General features: G+C 51.1%; 1 long non-coding RNA gene across 1 annotated transcript in view; it reads right to left on the reverse strand.

Moving 5' to 3' along the window:
• LOC147575246 (uncharacterized) overlaps positions 1–25,755 on the reverse strand; it is a 119,865-nt gene that overhangs the window by 93,456 nt on the left and 654 nt on the right. Inside the window, exon 2 of the long non-coding RNA XR_015242171.1 lies at positions 23,275–23,593. This is a non-coding gene — a long non-coding RNA (uncharacterized LOC147575246). The remainder of the gene's footprint in view (positions 1–23,274; positions 23,594–25,755) is intronic.

The raw sequence follows: 25,755 nt of genomic DNA on the forward strand, positions 1-25,755 counted from the left end.
TGCCCTTGAGGCTCACTGCTCCTTTGGAACATCAGGCTAATACCCTTGCAGACTTGTCTGGAACTCAATTTAACGAGAAATATATTCTGAGCCACGCTCAAGGCAACTGACTGCTTTATACAAGGAGATATTAGAGCAACAGCAAAATTACCCAGTGTGCCGCAGGCCATAAGGCACGAAGGACGGCTGATATACACCGAGACTGCACTGGTTTCTTAAACACGGAGTGTCGTTGATTCAGCAGTGGCCGCCGAGCATCCCGAGAGCGCCAGGCTCTGGGTTAGACGGAAGGAATAGTCCCTGCTCTGGGAAGTAGGCTGTCTGTGGCATTTACAAAAAAGTCACAACATCAGCCTGGAACAATGACCACGTCGCCAGCGAGACAGCAAGACTGGATTGTATTAATTGTAGTGAATAACTTGGGCCGAGAGCCTGTAGATTGACCCCAAAGGGAGGAGTGTCCTTCAAACCCGGGGCCAATGATAACCGAGGGAAAGCGGGGCCCCCCAGAAGCTCTGTGGCCACCTGGCAGCTGCTATCCCCCCAAAAAGTCAGGGCTGCGGGCTGAGAGGTGTGGACACGGAGGCGTGCTTGAGTCCTGTCCAACAACGAGCTGTGTTATACTCGGGGGGGGGGGGGGGGCAGATTGATTTAATAAGAGAAAACAACAGGTGGTCAGTCAATTTTGCAGGTCAGCTCTCGGCCAGTAAGACACAGGAAGGGCACACACGATGACAAGCGGAAGCTATGGACTGTCTGCTCTCCTATGAGCTCCGGAGAGATCGGAGCTGAGAACCGTGCCGATGGTGCGCCGTGTGCAGGAGAAAGCTTGGTCTGTCTGAACTGCAGGCTCATCATCGTGCCCCAGCTTTACAGACGTCCTCCAGCTAACGCTGCTGCACTGCACGGTCACGCGTGAAGGAGGTACAGCTGACCCCCCGAACGGCACAGCTTTGAACTGCGCAGATCCACTTACGTGCGCGGCTTTCTCCATAAACACGCTACTGTGCTGTAAACGTATGTTCTCCCCCTTATAAATTTCTCAACTTCCTCTGGCTTGCTTTATTGGAAGGGTGCACCACCTGCTACACACAGCGTACGAAATATGTGTTCATCCACGGTTGCTGTTATCAGGAAGGCTTCCCGTCAACAGCAGGCCAGAAGTAGTTCAGTTTCTGCAAAGTCCAAGGCTGTACTCAAATTGTTGACTGTGCAGGGGGCTGGTACCCTGCACGCCACCCCCCTGCAATGTCCGAGGGTCAGTGCATGGAGCCCCCTTAGGTCTTCACCAGCCTCCCGTGGGCACGAAACTAACAGAGGTGGAGGTTGATGGACAAAGAATAAACCCTCCCCGGAAGGCCGGTCTGACCGGTTCTTGTGCTAGCTCTGTAACTCAGCATCCGTCCAGGCGGCAAGTTCCAGGGACCTGGGGCTGACAAGTAAACCACAGGGCCACCAGGTGGCAGTGCTACACAAGGAGTCCCTCCGGGAGCAGCTGGGACAGGATTGCATGTGGACATGTCCCTCACAGCCTGAGACGTTCCAGAGGCTGGAGGGAAGGTAGGGGAGCCAGGGAAGTGCTGGGGGAGAGGGGGGCCTGGGAGGAGCTCACCCCAGCACGGAGGTCCCCCCCCCACCAGTCAGAGCTGAGAAGGAGGGACCTGTCCTAGAGCAACCCCCTCCCCCAGCTCTCAGACTACAGGGCGGGCGGGGAAGCGAAAACCAGAGGGTCTGAAAACTCTGCATGATCCCCCAACGGGTGTCCAGAAAGGCCCTTCACACAGCCACGGGGGGGCTCAGCTCCTTCCAGGAAGGGAGTGAAAGGTCCACCATGTCTGTGATGTCCCCCACTGCCCCCCCCCCCCCCCCCCGCTCAAAAATTTTTCCTAAGCCATAATGGCAGAACGTTAATCTGTAACAAAGCCGGATGTGAGATAAACGGACAGGTGCACGATAACTTCTGCATATTTAAGTGTATGTGAGATAATTCATAATTTAAAAAATAAAATGAAAACAAAATTTGGGGCGAGGAGAAGGCCTTTTGATTGCAAGATGATTCAGGATACGCCGTTGAACCCACAGCAGGGTTGGAAGGAGCCGTCTTTTTTGTTTTTATTTTTTCTCTGTTGGCCTCCCATTTTGCTTTGTGTCTTAGCAGTGGATGGTTTTGTCTGCCTCCCTGGCTCTCCAAGGATAGCACCCATTCAAGACTGGATGCGTGGCGTGTCCCTATCGCTACGAATCCTTGTCAAGTTTCCTATCGACCCGTTGCTGGAAACGCATACGCATCAGCTTCTGTGAAAACGGCATCACCTCCTGAAATCTTAAAAATGTATTAAATTCTTAGAGAGCCTTAGCAAGGGTGAATGGAGTTGAATCTTACAGGAGAGCTTAGGGCTCAGTACGCACAAGGTAAAAAAAAAAAAAAAAAAAGCCATTATTAAAAAAGCACTTTTGAAGATCCCTTAAGCCAGACATAAGGCACCTAATACATAGCCTCACGTGAGGGGGATGCCTGGGCCTTGAGCTTCCCGAGCAAACGGAGACCAACCCAGAAGAACGGCTTCACCCCACCGCCACCCCCCACGCCCCGCAGCAGGTGCCTCTGGAGTGGAACACAGGCAGGATTATATTTAAATTATGATTTCAGCCTCCCTCTTTTCCACAAGGGCTTCAAGGTGACCTTGTGTGTGCTCGGTGCGCGTAGCAGGGGACTCCTCTGCGCCCTCTCTCTGCCAGAGGTCGGGACCGGGCACACCGCACTCCGGGGCCGAGAAGGCGCTGCAGAGACGGCCCCCAGGCAGAGGAACGAGCCTGCCCCTCTCCCGGTGAGCCGATCCGGGCTATGTGGAGGCCTGGAGGTTCAGGGGGAGCGGGAGACCCGTGCACAAGGCCTCTGCATCTGGTCGGCGGGAGAAAGGACAGAAGGCGAGGAGAGAGCCCTCAATGCTGCCGAAAATAACATGAGGATTCCGGGGGAGCCTCACGCGTCCCGCGGACTGACCTCCCTGGACTGGTCACTCGGCCTTCACGGGAATTCAGGAGTCAGGTGGCCTTGACACTGTCCGTGTGGACAGCCACCTCACGGGGCAGGCCCCAGGGAACACCTAGGCTCCCAGCTCCTGCCGTCCCTCTCCCGGCTCCCAAGGCTTCACACGGCCTGCACGCTCTCAGCCTTCAGGTTAAACTCGGTATCCGCGAGTTTAACAGGACAAAGTGGGTGGGAGCTTTGAACAAACGGATCTCAGGGCTCTGCTCTTCTCCTGAGCCCGAGAGACGCTCGAGCTCCGCTTTCCGGGGAGGATCACTGAGCTGTTCACTCTCGCGCCCAGTCCAGCGGGGAGGTGGAGGCAGGCTCCGCGGGGTGGCTTCTGGCCACGCAGATGTAGCTCGCTCCCTCTGAGAACTGCTTCCTGGTGACACAGACGGGAATCACTCAAGGAGCAAGGCCCTGTCCGTGCCACCTGGTAGGCCCAGCACACCGACACGTAAGCGTGTCTCATACCGACGGCTCCCGTTTGCCGATTTCCTCCCGTAACCCTCCATCCCATTCACGGAAAAGGAAGCATCCGTCCTCACGAGCCAAAGGACCACGCTTTGTGCTGTTCTCTCTTTTTTTAAAAAACATCACAGCTCACTCAGTCATGTGGTCCAACAAAGTACGGATTTTTTTTTTTTCATTTTACAAGTATTTATTCCGTGCGGGAATACAGAGATGTCGATCACAACATTGTCGCTGAGGCAGCAAATTATGACGTAAGATAACCAAAGAGCATCACGGTGGGGGAGGGGGGGTGTGGTTCAGGGTAATTTTCATGCTGGGGGAAAGGTTTTCCTCCACGGTCGAAACAAGATGTGTGAGCACGACGTCCCCTCCTGCTGTTAGAGCTGTGCGTCCCAGTGATGTCTGGGGGCTCTGCGGTCACACTGGGATCGTGAGCGAGTCGGTTCCCTTGACATGGTTGAATGGGAAGACCCAGGGAAGCCTCTGGATGTCACGATTTTGCTGCAGAGTCCCCCCTCCCCCACCACCAGTGGAACCACCTACCTCTGAACATCCTACGGTAAGAGAGAACAACCCACGATGCTTCAGCCACAGTGAATCAGATGCTCTCCCTCACGGGGCTGAAAGCAAATGACAGAACTACAGGCTCTGTCCCCCGTATTTTTCGCTTGAGGTTTGAACGTGCTCCAGGACAGAGATTTCCAGACGCCCTGCGGTTGAAGTGAGCTGGCCGACTGAGAGTCTCCCCCAATGGCTGTGACGGACGGGGATCTTGGAATGGGCACCACCAGCCTGCTCGCCCAACTTTTTCCCTTTGGAGGAACCCTTGAGGAAGAGGCAGGAGCCAGTTCCGGACGAAGTCTGGCTCATCCGGGCTTCCAGGAAGGCATCACCCCCGTGTCCCAGCAGGGGTGAAGGCAAGCCCCCCCCCGTGCGATTCTTCATTCGCTCAGTCACTCGTTCCCACAATGGCTTTCTTTCCAGCACTGTGGATTTAAAGGTGTTTGTGGCGGAGAGAACGGAGAACAGAGACCGCAGCAAAGTATATGCGACCAGCGCTGTACCCCAAACAGAGGGCGCCGAGAGGCGTTAATGTTTTAGAGCAGGGGAGGGCCTGGTCCAGAGATGCACATTGGCCGGACCACTTCTGCAGCCCTGGAAGACACATGCTCATTAAGACGGGTGGACAGAGGGGCGCCTGGCGGCTCAACCGGTTAGGTGTCCAACTTCGGCTCAGGTCATGATCTCGCGGTTCGTGGGTTCGAGCCCCGCGTCGGGCTCTGGGCTGACAGCTCGGAGCCTGGAGCCTGCTTCGGATTCTGTGTCTCCCTCTCTCTCTGCCCCTCCCCCACTTGCACTGTATCAAAAAATGAATAAATGTTAAAAAAATTTTTTTAAAAAGATTTACAATCGAGGGGACCTGGGTGGCTCAGTCAGTTAAGTGTCCGACTTTTGGCTCAGGTCATGATCTCACAGCTCGTGGGTTCAAGCCCCACGTCGGGCTCTGTGCCGACAGCTCAGAGCCCGGAGCCTGCTCCGGATTCTGTGTCTCCCTCTCTCTCTGCCCCCCTTGTGCTTGTGCTCTGTCTCTGTCTCTCAAAAATAAATAAGTGTTTGCTGCCTAGCAGGTGCCACGCTGGCCTTGCACATAAAATGCATGTCTCGCACATGCCTCATGAATCATTTCTATTTTCTCCATTGCAGTCTTCAAATCTGCACTGAAAAGCATGAGCACAATAATAACCAATTTGAAAAATGTTGTCGAAATCTTTATGGCAACCATGAGCTCAAGTAACTTTCGCCGCCTTAAGTAGAATTAGGTCATTCCTGGATAAAAAGGCACAGAGAATCAAAGCCTCCCGCAGCAGTGCAGCCGGTAATGGAACAATCCGGAAGCCCAGTGACGGAGCCACGTGTTACCCAGTCAGCAGACAGTCACCGCTTCCCAAGCGCACACTCGTTCATCACCACATACATACGGGCTCCTGCTGCATGAGCGCCCGGGGGGATCGCCTGCGTCTGGGTGGTGGGGTGATGGCCCCCATGGGTGAGGCTTAAAAGGGGCTGTGGACGTGCTGCTACTTTGTTTCCCCCGGGACTTCCCACAGGTCCTCACGCCGTTGTTTTTACTCCAGCGACTGTCTTCATTATGCTAATTGGACGTATCCATAAAATCATTTTGTTCCTAAAAAGGTACGATCAGAGGAGAGCTGGTCACTGGTGAAAGGCGATCCTCACATGTCCCCTTTCCTCCGGGAGATACGGGGAGGGGAGCAGTGAATGGCTCTGCCTTTGAAAACTAAGGTGCATTTACCAGCACCCAGAAGGAGCTCTAACGTGCATTTTGCCAAGCGCGTGTTACTTCTCTGTTTCACGGACATGCTGGGAACCAGGGTGCTGTCTGCTGCGGGGACCGCGAGCAATGGAAACGGGGCAGATGTGTCCGGGCAGGTGTGGATGGGACCTGGACACGGGGAGGGGTCCCCACGAGGTGGAGGGGGTTGGGGAAGCCCAGGGGACCCAGGAGGAAGCGAGCAGTCCTGGCCACACTGGGAGGAGGGCAGGAGGGGGCACACAGTCCTCAGGAGGAACCAGACACGGCCCACCCCTGCTCGGCGTAAGGTTTTCTTTCTTTTGTTATTTATTTAGAATTTGTTTATGTTTATTTATTTTTAAGAGAGAGAGAGAGAGCATGAGCTGGGGAGGGGCAGAGAGAGAGGGAGACACAGAATCGGAAGCAGGCTCCAGGCTCCGAGCTGTCGGCACGGAGCCCGACGTGGGGCTCGAACCCACAGACCGCGAGATCAAGACCTGAGCTGAATGCACTGAAGCTGAATGAAAAGCAGTGCGAGGTTTTCAAAGCTCACTTCCTGAGGACGATTCCAAGTAGCTGGAGGCTCCTGCCACTGGGAACAGACTCATAGGGGAGCTCAGAGCCCGGGCTGCTCACGTCTTGCCCTGATCCTAAAACAACGTTCACATCGCTGATTTTTACTGCTACTCCTAAATTTATGATTATGTTATTATGATCAGCAATCTGCTACAGGACATCGGCCATCTCCGTGCCACCCACCGTGAGCCAGCGTGAATTCACCACCTAGGCCTCACCAGCACAAAAGTCAAACCAGTTCACGTCTGGGTCCCCTGTGCAGGTCAGAGCCACAGGGTACCGGGTTCCACCACCGTCCGGGCCATGCTGGGTGAGAGCTCTCCAGTCAGACCGTCCAGTGCCCCGCTGGCGACAGGAATGGCTTTTGCCTACAAACCCCGTGAAGCCTCGTGTTGTCTGGGGTGCTGGGTTCTGGGCACTGGGGATGTCCAGGGAGTCTTGAACTTGCCCACGATGGGGAAAGGATGCTGAGAAGTCCCAGAGCCCAGACGGGTGTCCCTCCCAGCCGGACCAGGGGCAAGCATCGTGTCGTTGCCGTGGACGGCTGCATTCTCTGGACGTGACCAAAATGCCCTCTGGGGGGCGCCTGGGTGGCGCAGTCGGTTAAGCGTCCGACTTCAGCCAGGTCACGATCTCGCGGTCCGTGAGTTCGAGCCCCGCGTCAGGCTCGCATCAGGCTCTGGGCTGATGGCTCGGAGCCTGGAGCCTGTTTCCGATTCTGTGTCTCCCTCTCTCTCTGCCCCTCCCCCGTTCATGCTCTGTCTCTCTCTGTCCCAAAAATAAATAAAAACGTTGAAAAAAAAATTAAAAAAAAAAAAATGCCCTCTGGGCACCGCTCTGGGGTCGACCTGCCTCCCTGCTGATGCTGATAAGGACAAAGGCAGACACCAGCCCCCCTTTTTCCAACTCACGGCGTATTTCATCGAGACTGAGCAAAACCCCTCATTGCCTGAGTGCATACATCTTTCTCCTTTGCACGTAGAGGTAACGTGCAAAAAGTGTCTGTAGCCTTTGTTTTTTTTATCTGGTTGCTCAGTAGCTGAGCCACGCCTGTCCCCGTACCTCGGGGAAGGGATGACGGGGGAAGCGAGCCAAGCAGAAGTCTGAGATACCCCATACTGCAAACACGACTCTACAGAACATGCCATTTCATCCCGGGCATTCTACATCTGAGAAACCTAATAAGGTTCACTATCCTTATGAGTTGGCTTCAGGAGAAAACAGTTTAGGCTTGGCGGTATTCGTAGCCTTCACTACAAAAAATAAAATACCCACAACTGGGCAAAACATGTCGGTGACCTCCCTCCCTCTGCACAGACACGCCTGCTGCACACGTGACCTTCTATTTAGGTCTCTGAAGGACACTCCTGGCACATGCACTTGTTGGCCGAGCCCCTCAAGTACGAAATCACGTAAGGACGGGAAAGCTGTCGGTGGCAGAAAATACCCGTTGCCGAACCGGTGGCCAACAAGCGAGTCTCACGGGAAGGAGCGACAGCCACCGTCACCAGTCACGTCAACATCTTCGATGCCTTCCTGCCCTATGGGAACGGAGGCCCCTCCTTGCCTGTGCTTTGACCTCGGCGCTGGTTGGCCACACAGCTCTGTCCACACTGTCCTTCCGAAAACAGTCATTTCCTTCTCTTCACTCGGTGTACTGGTGTTTATCCTTTCAGACCCAGCTCAAGGGTTAGACTCCAAGAAGCATGGACTCCCATGGGTCCACAGAGCTCTGACCTACCTCTTTCGTGTCGGTGTGCATTTAATAGCAAACTGTAGTTCAATACTTAATCACTTAATTGGTTATTTAACACCCTTCCCCTCAAAACTCCGTAATTCCTCTAATATTAAGGATGTTTATCTTGATTGTTACTGTAAGCCCTTGGCAACTGGAGCTATACTGCCAGTAAGAGTTTACTTGATCATCCAGGGAGTGAGCCCCACAGGCTGTTGGGAAAGTAAATGTTCACTTTTCCAGGTGCCTGGGTGGAACAGCCCTGACCAGTGAGACACAACCCGGTATTAGATGGGGACTTCTGGAACCGCTTGACTGTCCTGATAAAAGAGACCAGCATCGCTGGGTTCAGCGTCTTCCACCCTACTTCCTGCCTTGAACACGGCTGTGATGCTTGGCATTAGGCAGCCATGCTGTGACCACGAGGGAAAGTCAGGGACGATCATATGGTACGAGGGCCTACTATTTCTGAAAACCCAAACTGATGCCAGCAGCTGCCTAGATCTGGACATCTTGCTGAGCAAGCGAAACAAAGCACTGTCTCAAGTGGGTTAAGTTACCTGAGTTTCCTATTACTTGCAGTGAAAGCATCTCTAACAGATAGCAGTATGTGTTGGGTTAAGATATCCCAACGCCCCGAGATTTAATCACCTGAAATTAAAAAGGAGATCCGATATCTCTCACACTCGGTACCGCTGAAACTGATTCTAAGGCAATCCACAATCTGGTAACTGGTAGAGAGAGAAGAGTTGAAAAACACACAGTTACAAAGAAGGCGCTTTAATTTATATGCTGGTCTCACTGAGAGGCAGGATCTCCCTTCCTCTGCCTCCAACAGTACTACGAGTAGTTCAGCCACAACAAGCAAAACCTACTAACCATGAGGTACAGCGAGTGATGTATAGTTTTTAAAGCAGCCACCTGCGGCTCCTTTATTCCCCGATGTTAATTATGCAAGTAATTACTAACCAATCGACATCCGCGTACTTGAATCCTGATCATGTCTGTTCGTTTTCTTCAGCATTAAAAAAAACAAAAGTCAAAGAACAATGTTTCTCTAATCTATGACTAGCTATATTTAACTCCAAAAATATCCGTCCTTCAGTCACACGGAGCACTTTTTTTTTAAATATGAAATTTATTGTCAAACTGGTTTCCACACAACACCCAGTGCTCATCCCAACAGGTGCCCTCCTCCATGCCCATCACCCACCCTCCCCTCCTTCCCACCCCCCCATCAACCCTCAGTTTGTTCTGTTTTTAAGAGTCTCTTATGCTTTGGCTCTCTTCCACTCTAACCTCTTTTTTTTTTTTTCCTTCCCCTCCCCCATGGGTTTCTGTTAAGTTTCTCAGGATCCACATAAGAGTGAAAACATACAGTATCTGTCTTTCTCTGTATGGCTTATTTCACTTAGCATCACACTCTCCAGTTCCATCCACGTTGCTACAAAGGGCCATATTTCATTCTTTCTCATTGCCACGTAGTACCCCATTGTGTACATAAACCATAATTTCTTTATCCATTCATCCGTTGATGGACATTTAGGCTCTTTCCACAATTTGGCTATTGTTGAGAGTGCTGCTATAAACATTGGGGTACAAGTGCCCCTATGCATCAGCACTCCTGTATCCCTTGGGTAAATTCCTAGCAGTGCTATTGCTGGGTCATAGGGTAGGTCTATTTTTAATTTTTTGAGGAACCTCCACACTGTTTTCCAGAATGGCTGCACCAGTTTGCGAGCTGTAATCATCAAGACAGCATGGTATTGGCACAAAACAAGACACACAGACCAATGGAACAGAGACTCCAGAACTGGACCCACAAAAGTATGGCCAACTAATCTTTGACAAAGCAGGAAAGAACATCCAGTGGAAAAAAGACAGTCTCTTTAACAAATGGTGCTGGGAGAACTGGACAGCCACATGCAGAAGAATGAAACTAGACCAGTTTCTTACACCATTCACAAAAATAAATTCAAAATGGATAAAGGACCTGAATGTGAGACAGGAAACCATCAAAACCCTAGAGGAGAAAGCAGGAAAAAAACCTCTCTGACCTCAGCGGCAGCAATTTCTTACTTGACACATCCCCAAAGGCAAGGGAATTAAAAACAAAAATGAACTATTGGGACCTCATGAAGATAAAAAGCCTCTGCACTGCAAAGGAAACAATCAACAAAACTAAAAGGCAACCGACGGACTGGGAAAAGATATTTGCAAATGACATATGAGACAAAAGGGCTAGTATCCAAAATCCATAAAGCACTCACCAAACTCCACACCCGAAAAACAAATAATCCAGTGAAGGAATGGGCACAGAGCACTTTTTACAGTCATTGGAGGCGTCACTGGTAGAGTACACATTGGCATCACATTCCAAGAGCTATTAATTAGGCAAGACTTGGCCGTTTTCGCTCCACTCAAAGTTCATTCCCCACATCCCAACCTCTCGGCGATGGCTGTATTTTTAGCCAAGCTCAACCACTGTGATCACAGAATCAGGATCGGAGACTGAATTTCTTACAGAAATCAAGAGTGAGCGGGAGTTTTCACGTGCACATATACACACAGGCTGTCTTTTTTTTTTGTATCTGAGTTCAAATATCACACCATATTCTGTTCCAACTGCAATAAAATTTCTGACACGACATCCGTTATATGTGAAATTTACATACAAATGGCAAGTAAGTAGAACCTGGCTGCTGTTTCTTGGTCTGTGGTTCTTCTGGTCAGTAAATCCTATTAGGGGCTTCATTAGCCTGCTTGGCGAGGGAAATGCTTTTTCTGATCCTGTGACTTGAGCTGTGCAATCCGGCCCAGCTGCAAAATGGAATCTAACTCCTATGGCTTTTTTTTTTCCCTCCAGCACAAAGGCACCAAAATTGAGTTATTGAATTTACGCTGTAAGCAGAGCTAGGAATATCTGCCCAGTCTCATTTCTCATTAGGCCGCAAATGTTCTCCTTTCTTCCCTCCATTCCAGCACATAATTAGAGCTGGCCAGCCAGCACGAAGGTATACGAGTTGACCAATTAAGACCTGGAAATTCTGCAAGCGGCCGTAAGGCCGAGCCAGAGGAAAGGGAAGGGGTCTGCAGGAGCAGTTGCATCAGGAAGCCGGGCAAGAAAGCCCCAAAGAACGTCCTTAGGGACGGAGGCTCCCTCTCTCCCACTTTCAGGCCGGATCCCGGCAAGAAGCAGGTCAGAGTCGCAGAACCAACAAATGACAAGCAGTCCCCGGTTACCGCTACCCGTCACGACCGGCTACCTTCCGTTTCTAGACAAGGAAAGAAAAATCCTGTGTTGAGAGGAGGTGAACTGAGGTGTGCACCCCACCAACCCTAAAAATAACTCAAATACTGGAAAACTCCCGTGTGCCTCGGTGGAGTTCAAGTTTAAGAAGTTATTTCAGATTTCCGTTTTTTTTTTTTTTTTTTTTTTTGAGAATTAAAAAAGAACTATTAACGCATTAAAAAAACAACAACAGGGGCGCCTGGGTGGCGCAGTCGGTTAAGCGTCCGACTTCAGCCAGGTCACGATCTCGCGGTCCTTGAGTTCGAGCCCCGCGTCAGGCTCTGGGCTGATGACTCAGAGCCTGGAGCCTGTTTCCGATTCTGTGTCTCCCTCTCTCTCTGCCCCTCCCCCGTTCATGCTCTGTCTCTCTCTGTCCCAAAAATAAATAAAAACGTTGAAAAAAAAAAATTTTAAAAAAAAAAAAAAAACAACAACAACAATAAACCCAGGAGGTGTTAACATAAGTGACATATTTATGGAAAATAACTGTTTTTTTTTTTTTTTTAAATAAAAAAATCTGTGCCAAGAGGGGCACAGTTTCACATTTTTGCAAATCTCTGATGTCTGACTCAGGAGAAGACAATTGGATTCTCACACAAGTTTCTGCATTCAGTCTGTTGCAGTACCACACATCATGCAGCTTCTGGGAAATTCCACTGTATACACATGAATAATCCAGAAAAGAGAAAGCAAGTAACATGCGGCTGCTGATAATAATGGTGATGGGTAAAGAGTCTTAGGAACCCCAGGGCTCCCTGGAGCCCCACTCTGAGAACCACTGCTTTAGATCAACAACATTTCGTGGCTGAGCGGCATCCTTTGGGCCCAAAAGGCCAGTCACCAGCACTCTGACATCCACCGGGTTGGAAAGCCCTTCGCAAGAGGCTCTGTTTGGCTCAGGTTCCCATCACACCCTCCGCCACGTACCTTTCACCCAGTCCTCCGGAAACTCTGCCGAAAGAGGGAAGTGGCCCACTTTTAGCATCTCTAAATTGGTTCCACCAAACCTTCGTGTAGGAAGATGTAGAAACTGAGGCCCAAAGAAATCATGTTATGTCCCCAAATCTAAGCCCTGGTGAGTGGGACCAGAAGACAGGCTGTAAAGTCAAGGAAGGTGATCACGGACGAGTCCCCAGCCCTCAAGTGCCTTCGTGACGGTTTGGATGAACCAGGTCTACGGCTCATATGTTAATCTGCTCCGTCTTCCCCAATGGACTGAGGGATCCTGGGATGTCAGACTTTAAGGGAGAAGATATTCCAGAGACATGAGTCTCGGGGAGTCAGAGGGTCTGGATACGCCTCTCTTTCCTTGCTAACCATTTCTTCCGCAGACATCCTAAAGGAAAGTCCCTGATGAGGAAACCCAAAGTCCAGAGCGGGGTCCCCTGTGTCACCCACCTGTCAGGCGGAGGCACCACAAACCGATCCGTCCCACCACGACATCTGCCCTCCTGAAATCTTCACATTGGCGATAAACGAGCACAAACGAAAAACAGGAGAGTCCTACAGGTGGGACACAGAATAGGAGTCCTGACCTCAGCATCTCAGGTTTGATGGGGCTCGTCAGATCCCACGTTATTACTTCCTACCACAAGGTCCCACAGCACACGAGTTCACTGCTGGCTCTGAAAGCTGAAGGGGTGTTTGTCCCACAAATATTTACATGGTAAGCCCTGTCCTTGGTCCTGGGTAAAGCTGAGGAACTCAGGCACGGTCCCTGCCTGCATGACGCTGATGTTCTAGTGAAGGTCACGGATGCTAAATAAATAAGCAATAAGATGACCCCACGGGCTAATAAATACAGTGCAGAAAACGAAGCTGGGTCATGGGAGAGACTGCCTCGCATGGGGCCTCTTTGGCCTGGAACAACAGGGCTCTTAAGAAAGGGGGTGTCGAGGGGCGGCCGGGTGGCTCAGTCGGTTAAGCTTCCGACTTCGACTCAGGTCATGGTCTCACGGTTTGTGAGTTTGAGCCCCGCGTCGGGCTCTGTGATGACAGCTTGGAGCCTGGAGCCTGCTTGGGATTGTGTGTCTCCCTCTCTCTCTGCCCCTCCCATGCTCACGCTCTGTCTCTCTCTGTCTCAAAAATAAATAAATGTTTAAAAAAAAGGGAGGGGGGTGTCGGGGCTTGTAACCCTCTGAGGAGGAGAAGCCAGGTCCGCAGAGGTCCAGGCACACAGCGCTCTCAGCAGACGGCAGAACGATCACAAACCACCTTGAGATGGGAACCAGCGTGGAGATTCACGGAACCCCCCGGAAGTCCACGTGGCTGGACGGCAGGAGCAGGGACGTTGCAAGAGGAGGTCGGAGAGGATGGTGAGGTTTCGGAGAAGAGCCTGAGTTTGGGGGTGCTGAGTTTGGATTTCCTCGCAGTCCACCGTGACTCATCCATTCCAAACCAAATCCTTCTCAAATTCGCAGAGAGAAGAACTGGCCCTTTCTACTTTATACCCAAGCAAAATTGCAAATGCTCGAATCAGCATTAAATCAGATCCCAAGCAATTCAAAATGGTCACTTTGCTGGCTCAGTGAAACTTCTCTTTCCTCCAGACAAACAGCTCCTAACATTGATCCTGACGCCCCAACCCCAAGGGCGGGTAGAAAGCTCCTTCAGCTAAACCCAGTGGAGCCAAATACTGCATAAAAGTTTTTATTGCCACTTAGAGGGGAAAGCTGCAATGTATTTATTAAATATGAATGCAAATGTATTGCCATGGTAAGAACAAAACTCACCGCTAAGGACCCTGCAGGTTGGTGCAAGATTTTTAATGTAGTATTTCAAATGTAATTCAATTCAACAAATATTTAATGAGCTCTAACAAGCTGCCAGTTCTGTGCTGGGGATGCGGAGAGCCCCAGTCGGCAACGCTCGGCAAGCAGCGTGTAATCAAAGTGACAGACACATTTTCAGACAGTAAGTTCTGGCGTTGTGAACAAAATGCAGGCAGCAAAGAGAAGGGTGTGATAAACATTTGCAAAGAGCTGCACGGACCTAGACCGCGTGGATCAAAACGCACGCACTTTTGCATAATTAAAGTATCTCATTCTATAATTAGGGATTATAAATTATAATGGCATGAAATACATTCTCTTCTTCCTTTCTCTTATGAAGTGATCCCTGAAGTCATCTGTCTAAATGACAGTGAACAGGAGTCAACCTAACCCACGACACAAGTATTTTAAAGCTGGAATGGGGCGCCTGGGTGGCTCAGTCGGTGAAGCGTCCGACTTCAGCCAGGTCACGATCTCGCAGTCCGTGAGTTCAAGCTCCGCGTCAGGCTCTGGGCTGATGGCTCAGAGCCTGGAGCCTGCTTCCGATTCTGTGTCTCCCTCTCTCTCTGCCCCTCCCCCGTTCATGCTCTGTCTCTCTCTGTCTCAAAAATAAATAAAACGTTAAAAAAAAAATTTTTACAAGTATTTTTAAGCTGGAATTGTTGGAGATAAAGGCACAGCCCATTTAGAAGGGATCCACTGTAAGCAGATCCCCACACAACACGCCTCTGGTTGCGGTGAAATCGCAAAATGTGCCCTGTATGCCTGCTTGGAGCTGGCCCTTTGGATTTTTTTTTTTTTTTTAAAGAATTGCTTACTGCATGGGGTCACGGCAAAGAAACTATCCAACTATAAAATGTGGAATAGCTAAACTGAACCAGCTACCTAGTAATGAGGTTTTTTTACTAAAAAAAAAAAAAAATAGAATAGCTCTACTTGGCAGACAAGTCGGTTTGTTGTTACTATTACTCTAAGTAAAACACAAAAGCAAACACAAAAACCTCTCAAGTGAGCAAAGCCCCACAGGGAAAACTGAGAGATCCTTTAGACCCTCGAGAAAGAGCCCAAGCTACACTTCTGCCTTTGCACAGGGTCGGGCTTCTGTCAGCATCTCTGACGCGAGGAGACTTGAGTTAGACAGGTGGCCCCGTGTGGCTCGGCAGGGCTCCTGGGTGTCTCTCTGGGCTCCGAGGCTCCTTCAGATCCCCCCTCGCACGGATGGCCTGTCAACTGCTCTGCCCCAGGGCCTTTACACCTGTCGGCCTCATGCGCCCATACTGCTCTCCCTCGGACTCGGCGGCTGGCTCCTGCTCCTTGTCCAGATGTCTCCGCGAAGCCTTCCTTCCTAAAGCACGATTTCTGACGCGCTCTCCTCACCACCTACGTCCTGCTGACAACGCTCGCTTATTCCCAGGGTTCACATCCTGCACCGCCTATGCAGCGACTTTCCCGCTACAGTGCAGACACCTCGGGAGCAGGACGTGGTCGGCCCTGGTTCTGCTGGGTCCCTTGTGGCCTAGAAGTGAGCCTTGCGCCGTGGGAGGCCTGAGCCTCCAGACACGGCAGGAGAAGAAACTAAGGCCGAGTTCCCAACTAGCGACTCATCCAGAGCTGGGGAGCCAGGGGAGCTGGGGATCCCAGCCCAGACGGTCCTAGCCAGGAGGCCACACTGCCCCCACTCACACCCGTGGGAAGCAGCTCAGGGAGAAGTTAGGCCACCAGCCTCACTGAGCCAGGGGGGGCTTCTTCTGTCCCCTGGGGGGGGGAGGGGACAGACACACACGTGCTGTGCTAGCAGCAGGCTATCCGTCTGCACGGGGACGGTCAGGAGCTCCGGTCAGAGGTCGGAGGACCCCAATTTTCCCTTCACCCTAGCCACGCACAGTGCTTCAACACTCTGATTAGCCCCTGTGACCGGCAATGCCCCGCACGATGTCCGTGACCTAATCCCTGCGACCTGTGAGGCCGTTACCCTGCCTGGCAGAGGAAGTCTTGCACGTGGCACTAAGGTCAGGGGCTGGAGACAGGCAGCCTGTTCTGGACTATCCCCAGGGGCCCTCATCACATGAGCCCTTAAAAGTGCAAGAAGGCGGCAAGAGAGTCGGCCGGAGACGGGTAATGGCGGGAGAGGCGGGAAGCACGACAGGGACTCACCTGCCATTGCTGCTTTGAGAGGAAGGGGACCACGGGCCCAGGAACGAGGGCCTCCTCTGCAAGCTGGGCACGACCCTCAGGGGACCGCCAGCAAGGGAGCCAGGGCCCCAGCCCGCCACCGTCAGAAACAACCCGAATGCGCGACAAAACGCAATTCTCTGGAGCCTCCAGAGGAAATGCAGCCGCGCAGAGACCTTGACTTTAACCCGGTGCGGCTTTTCACCCACTTCCAGCTTCCCAAACAACTTCTGCTGTTTGCAGGCGCTAATTTTGCGACCAAACGGCAATGCAGACTGAGGCAGAAAACAATGTTTTGCTTACTCGACAAGAAGTCCCATGAATGGATCGGCTCACGTTGGCAAAGGCAGCAGCAGAGGCTGTGTCGGGTGTCCTCGTCAATCAGATGCACCTCGACTGGCAGGAGCAGGGACAGCAGACAGCGCCCTGGCTTCAACCTCAGCTCGGCGCACTGTGGCCGTCAGCCGCGGAGATGCACCCAGCCACGGGCACCTGTGTGACCAACAGGGGCATCGAGAGAAACCCCATGGAAGAGCCCTCGGTTTTCTTTCTGGGAAACCAATCTGTTTCGATTTGGTCTGTGTGGTTTGGACGGAGCCCAAAGGTTCCAGGGGTGGACATGTGACCGGGCATAGCCAATCAGAATATCCCATCCTCTGGGTTATAGTCATTGGTTCAGGGGTGAGCCTCTGGCTCAGATCAGACCAATGACAGGCAGTTCTGGGATCTTAGCGGCATCCTCGGTGTTTAGGACAGCAGCTGGCACATAGTAGGTGCGCAATAAACGGCATTTAATACATGAATGAAAATTAATGTGCGCTGCTGTTCAGTTGCAAGCAAATCAAACTTTCCAAATGTATGCTCTTATGTTGGCAATGGTTTAAGTAATGTTTGGAATCACTATCGCTGTAAGCGTGCTTACTTGTTTTTTGGAAACACAGGATGTTTCCCTTCAGGGAGCGAATGTTTCTACCAGGACAAGCGTGATATTTCTGTTGCTTCCTGCCGTAGCCCCAGTATCTAGAATTCCTGGAACACTGTAGGCACAGGAAAAGCTCATGGAATGAATGAATGGCGCTCTCTATTCCTGGGCTCAGTACTGTTGCTCTCCCTGGGTTTTACGTTTGGAGTTGTCTGGGAATTTAGTTCAGATTCTGATTCTTTGACTTGGGAACGGTGAACACGCTTATATACAACACCCTGAGTCTCACGGAACCAGAAGCAGGTGCCGACAACAACTCTTCGGCCTCTGAGAAAGCCCTAGCCACTGGTGGGGGCCACTGATGCAAGATTCGGGTCAGTGGACCAAACAGGTAACGTGCATCACATGCTAAGCTGAGCCACAGCATGCGTTAGACCATCTATGTCTCCGATCGCTTCAGGAAAAGCTTCTTGTCTCGTTTCCCCTCAAGGGAAATGCCCCCCTTTTCCCAAAAGACAAGCAAACTTAGAGAGACAATAATTCTGAGAGAAAAATGTACCAGACTGACCACTGTAACCCATCACCTAATTGCCATTTTATACACCATATACTATATGGTGTATAAACACAACACCCATGCCCCACCCAGCTCGGAAACAAGACGCAGATGTGCTGAAGTTCCTGGGGACCCCCACCTCATCCCACCCACCTCCTGCCCTCCCCAGAGATAGCCGCTATCCCGACGCTTGTACGATTTCCACGTTTATATTTTGTTTCATACTGTCACTGCCTAATTGCGTGTTCATAAAAATGTACGAGATCGTGCTCCGTGTTTCAGGCTGCATACAATGATGCCTTGTTCTAGGCATGCCCTGGCAACTTGCTTTTTAAGTTTCTTATTCCATTTTTTTTTCTTTTTTTTTTTTTTAATTTTTTAACATTTATTTATTTTTGAGACAGAGAGAGACAGAGCATGAATGGGGGGAGGGTCAGAGAGAGGGAGACACAGAATCGGAAGCAGGCTCCAGGCTCCGAGCTGTCAGCACAGAGCCCGATGTGGGGCTCGAACCCGTGAACCACAAGATCATGACCTGAGCCGAAGTCGGACACTCAACCGACTGAGCCACCCAGGCGCCCCTCTTATTCCATTTTAAGTTTTAAAGACTTATCCACGTTAAAACGCGCAGCACCAACTAATGCTCGTGGCTGGTTGGTGTTTCCCTGTATGAATCCAGAAATGTGTGTCTGCCTCTCGTTTGCGACTCACGTGCCTGGAGATATTGCCTCTCTGAGCACGGCGGACTGGTGGGAAGTCATATTCTGGGGATGAAAAGGCTCGGCTCAGACTCGCCTTCCTTAGCTTGGCTCCCTTGTGAAAGCCACATCGCCTTTCTGAGCCTCTGTTTGCTCATCCAGAAAATGGGGATCATAACCACAGGGACTTCTACGGGCTGGGGTGAGGAATTAAGTAATAGGGCGGGGTGAAAAGCAGTCCCAAGTCTTCAAAATGCTGAAACAGGACGGAGTTGAAATTCCAGGGACTGGAATGTCCCATCCCCATGTCCGAATGCCCCATGAAAAGCAGTGGACCTTCACCTGGTTGCATGCATCAAGCCAGCCCTACTCATCTGCCAAGCCTCCTCCTCCAGGAAGGTTCCTCTGGGTAGCCGTCGGGACTGCACGGCCCTCTGTCTTCTCTCAGGTCATTTCCTGTCTGCATCCTGTTCCTCCGGGACTTGAACAGCAGTGTGCATATTGAGATAGTCCCTCGCTCAGAGGGTCTATGTCCCTTGAAGCCCGCCACACAGGCCTCCATAGTAGATGCTCGGCTAAATCATGCCGACGGACGGTCTCCTCCAATGCGGCACCCAGCAAGACAGTTCTGGTGCCTTCTATGGGATCTCATTAGTATTGCTTCACTTCATTCTCTAATTCCGAAAACAGAACTACTGAAACGGAGTGCTGTTTCTAGACTCATTTACTCAAAAGTTGCACTTTGGCCTGGGGAAAAGTACCTGTTAATGTATGCATTGGCCTTCTCTCTCCTTCCATAGAGACTGTGAGTTCCATGAGGGCCAGGACTATTTATCAGAAAAAGAGAGAGAGTTGGGGCGCCTGGGTGGCGCAGTCGGTTAAGCGTCCGACTTCAGCTCAGGTCACGATCTCGCGGTCCGGGAGTTCGAGCCCCGCGTCAGGCTCTGGGCTGATGGCTCAGAGCCTGGAGCCTGTTTCCGATTCTGTGTCTCCCTCTCTCTCTGCCCCTCCCCCGTTCATGCTCTGTCTCTCTCTCTGTCCCAAAAATAAATAAACGTTGAAAAAAAATTTAAAAAAAAAGAGAGAGAGAGAGAAGTGGGGAGGAGAGAGAGAGTGGAGAAAAGGGTGAAGGGAGGAGGGAAGGAGAGAGGAAGGGAGGAAAAATCTAACCCGGATTTGCACATAAGACATGGCCAGAGATACCTGTATGATGGAAAGTATATTCTAGCAGCCTGTAGGAACTATGCACACAGGGGCACAAACCCCACAGCACTGGATGGGGTTTATGTAGTCAGCAGCCGGGACCTTGGGCAACTGGGGCTGGCCAGCAAGGGGCCGCCGTGGGTATGTCTGCGCCTGGATTGATTCTAATCTCTGATGATGAAAACATCGTGGGCCGGTTCTTCCACGGCCTGATGTGGCTTCCGGATCCACATGTGGTTCTGGCGGTGCACAGGCGCGACCTTAAATTCCACCGAGTCACAGAGTGAGACAATCATGTCCAAGTTCTCCCGCAGCCCCTCTGATCTGGACCTCAAGGAGAGTCTCGGTTCAGGGCTAACCTGCATTGGTTCCTCTCCTTTCCAATGGAGAGAGAACAGGCCTCAGCCCACGTGCTTCGGCAGGTGACTTGGATTCACTCGCATGAGCCCAAAGTCAGTCCTCACTCTTAGCCCCCCTGCCCCGTCCCACGAGCTCCCACAGACCTGAGCGGCCTCTGTGACAGGGGAAAGGGCTGTTACTGGGATCCAGGAATAAATTTTCCCAGGGCCTCCTTCAAACTCTCTTAGTACCACGATCAACCCAATTCTAATACAACAGCGCCCAGCCCCCAACACCACACACCCTCCAAACAGTGCATTACCCCTACTGCTGGACGTTTCTCAAGGCACTGTCAAGAGTTAGATACCAATACTGAGCCTGAACCTAATTACACGTCACTGAAAAAGAAATTCAATTCTTGCTGAAATTGGGGCTTCTCAAATTCAGACTGAAATATCTCGAATTCAGACTGAAATAGAACGTGACGTGTGAGGAGAAAATTCACAAGAAAAGATAGGAAAATGGCTCTTAAACATGCAAAAAAGTATCCAAACGCACTCACAGTTAGGTGAAAATTAAAACAACACGGAGATCCCATTTCTCACCTAACGAACAGGCAAAAATTACAAAGCACGCGAACACACGTTGCTGGCGAGGCTGTTGGGAAACGGGCACTCTCGTATGTGGATGGTGAAGGGAGACTGGCCCAGCCCTTCTGGAGGGAAACGTGGCAAGTCTTAGGTAAACTGCTCATGCACTGATGTCTCGACCCAGAGACCCCACTTCTAGGAAGCCACCTGAAGATATTCCCCCAAACATATAAAAATACGTGCACACAAGCTGACTCCTTATGGCACTGTTTGTAGCTGCAAATTACCGGAGATCATGAAAAATCTCCAGACAAAGGGGAGTGCTGGAATAACCTGTGGTACATCCTCAAGCAAAGTACTAGGCAGCTACAGCAGAGGATGGGGGGTGGAGGGGTGGAATTGGGGGAGGCTGTGCCCGTCAGGAGCTGGCGCGTATGAGAAGTCTCTGTACTTCCCACTCAGTTTGGCCATGAGCCTAAAACTGCTCTAAAGACCAAACTCTATTTAAAAGGAAGAGGGGAAGGAACGAGGAACTGAATTGGGAGTAATTTCCAGGACATGCTGTCTATAATACACTCCCGCACACGCATCTGCTCGGTGGTGCAAAATGCTCATAGGAAGGATAAACCAGAAATGAAAGGGATTCGGGTGGTGTGGAGAGGTGGGAAAAGAAGGGGGTGGGGGAGCAGGGGGTAGAGATGAAACGGAAGGCACATCCCCCCTGAGCAGACGTCGTGGGTAGCTTTGACTCAGAACTTCAGATATCCTAAAAATAAATGCATACACCATTTTCCAAAGTCAGGATGTAGGGGCGCCTGGGTGGCTCAGTCGGTTGAGCGTCGGACTTCAGCTCAGGTCATGATCTCGCGGTTCACGAGTTCAAGCCCCGCGTCGCGCTCTGTGCTGACAGCTCGGAGCCTGGAGCCTGCCTGGGATTCTGTGTCTCCCTCTCTCTCTGCCCCTCCCCTGCTCGTGCTCTGCCTCTGTCTCTCCCTCTCTCTCTCTCTCAAAAAAGATAGACAGACAGACGTGTGTGTGTGTATGGATACGTGCACACATACATTTCCTAGCGCCCTCTACAGAGTGGGCTTAGGCACACCCAGGGAGCCTAGCGCTGAGCCCAGTGAAATGTAGTGCTGGACCACACTCCTTAAAACCCCTGGCACAGCATAAGAATGTTCTCCATTTAAAGTAAGTGGACACACAGCCAGCCAGATTTGAGGGTAAAAGGTTCAGATTGGATCTTCTAAGTAAACATTTAAATCCTCCGGGGGTCTCATATGCAGAAAAGTTAACGCAAGGAAATACGAACCTTCCATAAACTTTTCTTTAACTATAGCCAGGTTCATTACACCTCCCAGAGGTCAATTTACAACAAGCGTCAGGCGCGTTCTCTTTCTTCAGGACTGTGGCCCATCCCCCTGGGAATTGGAGGTGGTTTAGACTTCTGTTTCGCTCTGCCTCAAGCATGATGTAAGACAAATTTTGTCCGAGAGCTTATATGGAAAGTCATAAACATCAGGTTGCAGGTTCTCGTTTTGTCCCAGAACCAGCTGACCACAAAATGTTCCATCAGGATTTAGGAACATGTTATGAAGCCACAGGGACGTGTATTGAGAGAATGCTTCATGCCCGGACAAGCCATCATCCCTCTGTTTAATCTCAAAACCCACCACCGCACCATCAGTCTTTTTTCCATTAATAGGTGCCGCGGCTGCTTGTCCACATACTGAATGAGAAATGAAGCTGTATTTGCTCCAGCGTTTTCTGAGACTGCCTCCACCACTCTGCTGCGGGAGGCATGTCCTTAGAGGAGAGCGTGACAGAGCCTTCGTGAGGCCCGGCTACGAGCAGGCCTTGTCACTGCCCTCCTTACGAGCCATGAGCTGGGGAATGTGCAGGTGCATATCAACCCACGCATCTATGTGCACACACAACCATCCACCCATTTATCTATCTGTCCATCTGTCACCAGAGTGATTCGTACTGATACCTCCGATTTAAATAAAAATAAGTTCAAGGGTGCCCGGATGGCTCCGTGTTTGAGCATCCCAATCTTGCTTCAGGTCAGGTCATGATCCCGTGGTTTGTGAGATCGAGCCCTGCGTTGGGCTCCACGCTGAGCATGGAGACTGCTTCGGATTCTCTCCCTCCCTCCCTCTCTCTCTCTCTGTCCCTCCCCCGCTTGCACACGCATTCTCTCAAAATAAATAAATGCACTTAAAATAAAAATAAAAATTAAGTTCAGAGGTTCCAAAAGAGAGCTAGAGCCCACATCCCACCGTAGGAATGTTCTACCCATCAATCGTTCACCCGTTAGAGACCGCGCACGGGTTGTTTCCGGGGTGGGGTGACTGCCAATAAAGCTGCTGTGAATATTCACAGACAGGTCTGGGTGTGGGCGTAAGTTTGCATCTGCGCCCATCGCCCAGGACTGCAGTAGCTGGCCTGCCTGGTAGACGGATCTGAATTTTTAAGAACCTGCCAACTTTTCCCAGACTTTTCCCATTTTACATTCCGCCCAGCAATGCGGGACGGATCCAGTTTCTCCGCGTTCTCCCCCACATTTGGCAGTGGGTGTTACGTGTCTGCCAGTGTTACCTTGAAGTCGGCGGGGAGTTGGTCACGGAAGTTAATTCGGGGACTCCGCAGGGGACCCGCGGGCAACGGAGGCTTGCTCTCGGTTGGAACCTTCATGCTCATGCGAGAAGCTGAGCCACCAAGAACCCGGGTGCCAGTTCTCCTGGGCTGCCATCTTGGATCCGGGGCCTTGGTCTTCCCTAGAAGCCCCGCCTCCAGACCTTCATTAGCATCCCATTGGGCAGATCCGTGTCACGTGACCACCGCGAGCTGCAAGGGTAGTTGGGAACCGTGTTCCCCCTTCAGCGTGGCACGCTGCTCTGCAAACTAAGTCCGGAGGCTGGAAGTGAAGAAGGGAGACTACTTACTGACAAAGGAACTGAGCGTCAGTCACGTCAGTCAATAGCCCTCCGAGGAGGTAATCACCGAAAGAAATAAAAAACAAAACCGACAGGGTTTAAAATGGCTCCCCTTTAGGAGCAAGGCTGGGATTAAGGAGAAACCAACAAGGACAATTTCGCTTTTCGTTATATGCCTTTCTGGATGCCGGATGTTTGGTTCTTAATAAATTGTGTATAGTCCCGTGAGCTGAGAGAATTTACCAATACTTGCACTCCACGCGGGTTCTTTATCCTGCTCCCATGTGACAACTGCACTTGGCTGTTTTTTTTCCAACGCTGCAAGTACTTTCTCTGATCTGGCCTCCTCGCTGACTTAAAATGGAACCTCTCAAAAGGTGTTTCTTTTTTCTATACAGTCTCCTTGAACAAGATGAGCTATTTGCACGTATGAGTGGGAGGGGAGTGTAAGACCGTTATAAAGAAAGAATCTCCAAAATAAGGATGGTTTTACACACTAAGCGTCGACCCAGTGGTGCAATGGCTTTTTTGAGTCGTAGATATGAAAGATGTGTTTTGCACCTGACCCTGGCAACTTATTTTTTTTTTTTTTATAGTAAGGTATATGGAGAAGCCTGCCTCACAGAGGATAAGTTACCCAGGCATTATAAGCTGCACTTTGTTTAAACAGCTTTTAAAGCCCGTTCTTCTCATGTGATGTGGGGCTCAATTTCCAAAGTCTGCAAGTAGGGGATCAAAATTACTCTCGAAAAGTATCTTAAATCTCCCATTAAGGACAAAACAATTTCAACTCTTAATACATCCAGCATAACCAGTTTTTTTGCTAGTGTTGTGCCAGACCGCTGTTTCTTTGACCCATCTCTAGACGAACTTCAGTTTAGGCAACTTTTTTATACAATAAAAAACATAGATACACAAGTGAATGTGTGTGCACAAATACACACGCACAGACACACACACTAAATCTTGTCTCTAAAGACTAGACTGATAATCAAAACCAACAGAGGAGGAGAGAGATGGGCTGGGCTCACTCCAGGCACACACATTACTCAAATGAAACAGACCAGAAAGATAACCCCCTTTCACACTACCACACCTCTGCGTATGTGAGGCCGTATTTTTTCTGGAGTTTGTGGCAAGGGGCACGATTATAAGCTTTAGGGAACACTATTGGAGAGAACTGAGTGTATGAAGCTGTCAAGGAACCTGGCAAGGAGGGTGGATTTTTCTGGAATTCCGGGCTGTGCACGCAGACTTCTGAGAAGCAAATGCAACTTTTCAACATCGGTTGGCAACACGTCCCAGTGTTCTACCAAGTGCTCTAGCCCAGCTTAAACAGTTTCAGGAAGAAGAGAAAAAATGATCTCCACTAAGGTGGACTTGGCTTTTGACAACCGAGTCCAGAGGCTGGGGGTGGAACCAATGGCCCCACAAGCAAGACACAGAAATGTGTGCACCTTGCGGACAGTTGAATCCATGAGGTCCTGCAAACCCTCACCCCTGCGAGGCAGCAAGAAAGAGGTATTGTTGCTTTTTCTTCTCCTGGGTGTGCACCCCAGGACCCTGGCATAAGCTGTAGGAGCAGGCACCATCCTTGAGGAGGTGAGACCTCACTGCTGCCCGCCCCCAGACCACTGGCACCTGTGCGAGGAAAGGGCAGAGTGCAGCCAGCTGCTCCTGAGGCTGAGAGACCACCTCTCCCCGCCCCTCCCGCCAGGCGGGGGCAGTGACCCTGGCCCCACGTGCGCAGAATAAAAATAGCAAGACTCATAATGCCAGCTGATCTCTGGAAAGCTCCAGGCCCTTGCTATGTGCCCAACGTGCCCCTAAAATCCCCTCAACTCCAAAAGGCTCATTCCCTCCGTGGAGGACGGGACAGCCTCAGGTATGGGACTTCTGGAAGCCCAGTCCTGTAAGGTAGACTCACACCTGCTCGCCCCAGACCCCAGCGTCTCTGAGCGCGACCATCTGTACTGCAAGACACCCCCGAATCACATCGGACTCAATCTGGGGTGTCGGGGATTGGGTCCCAGATTTCTGCCAAGCCAGAGTTAGCTGTGAGCTGCCTTGTGAGCGCGCCTTCTTCGGTGGTCCAAGCTCAGCTCTAGGACCTGGCGTGGAGGGAACAGATGCAAAAACCCGC

Source organism: Puma concolor, chromosome D3, assembly GCF_028749965.1.
Source record: "Puma concolor isolate L17-30 chromosome D3, mPumCon1.1.hap2, whole genome shotgun sequence".
In the NCBI taxonomy this organism is placed as follows: domain Eukaryota; kingdom Metazoa; phylum Chordata; class Mammalia; order Carnivora; family Felidae; genus Puma; species Puma concolor.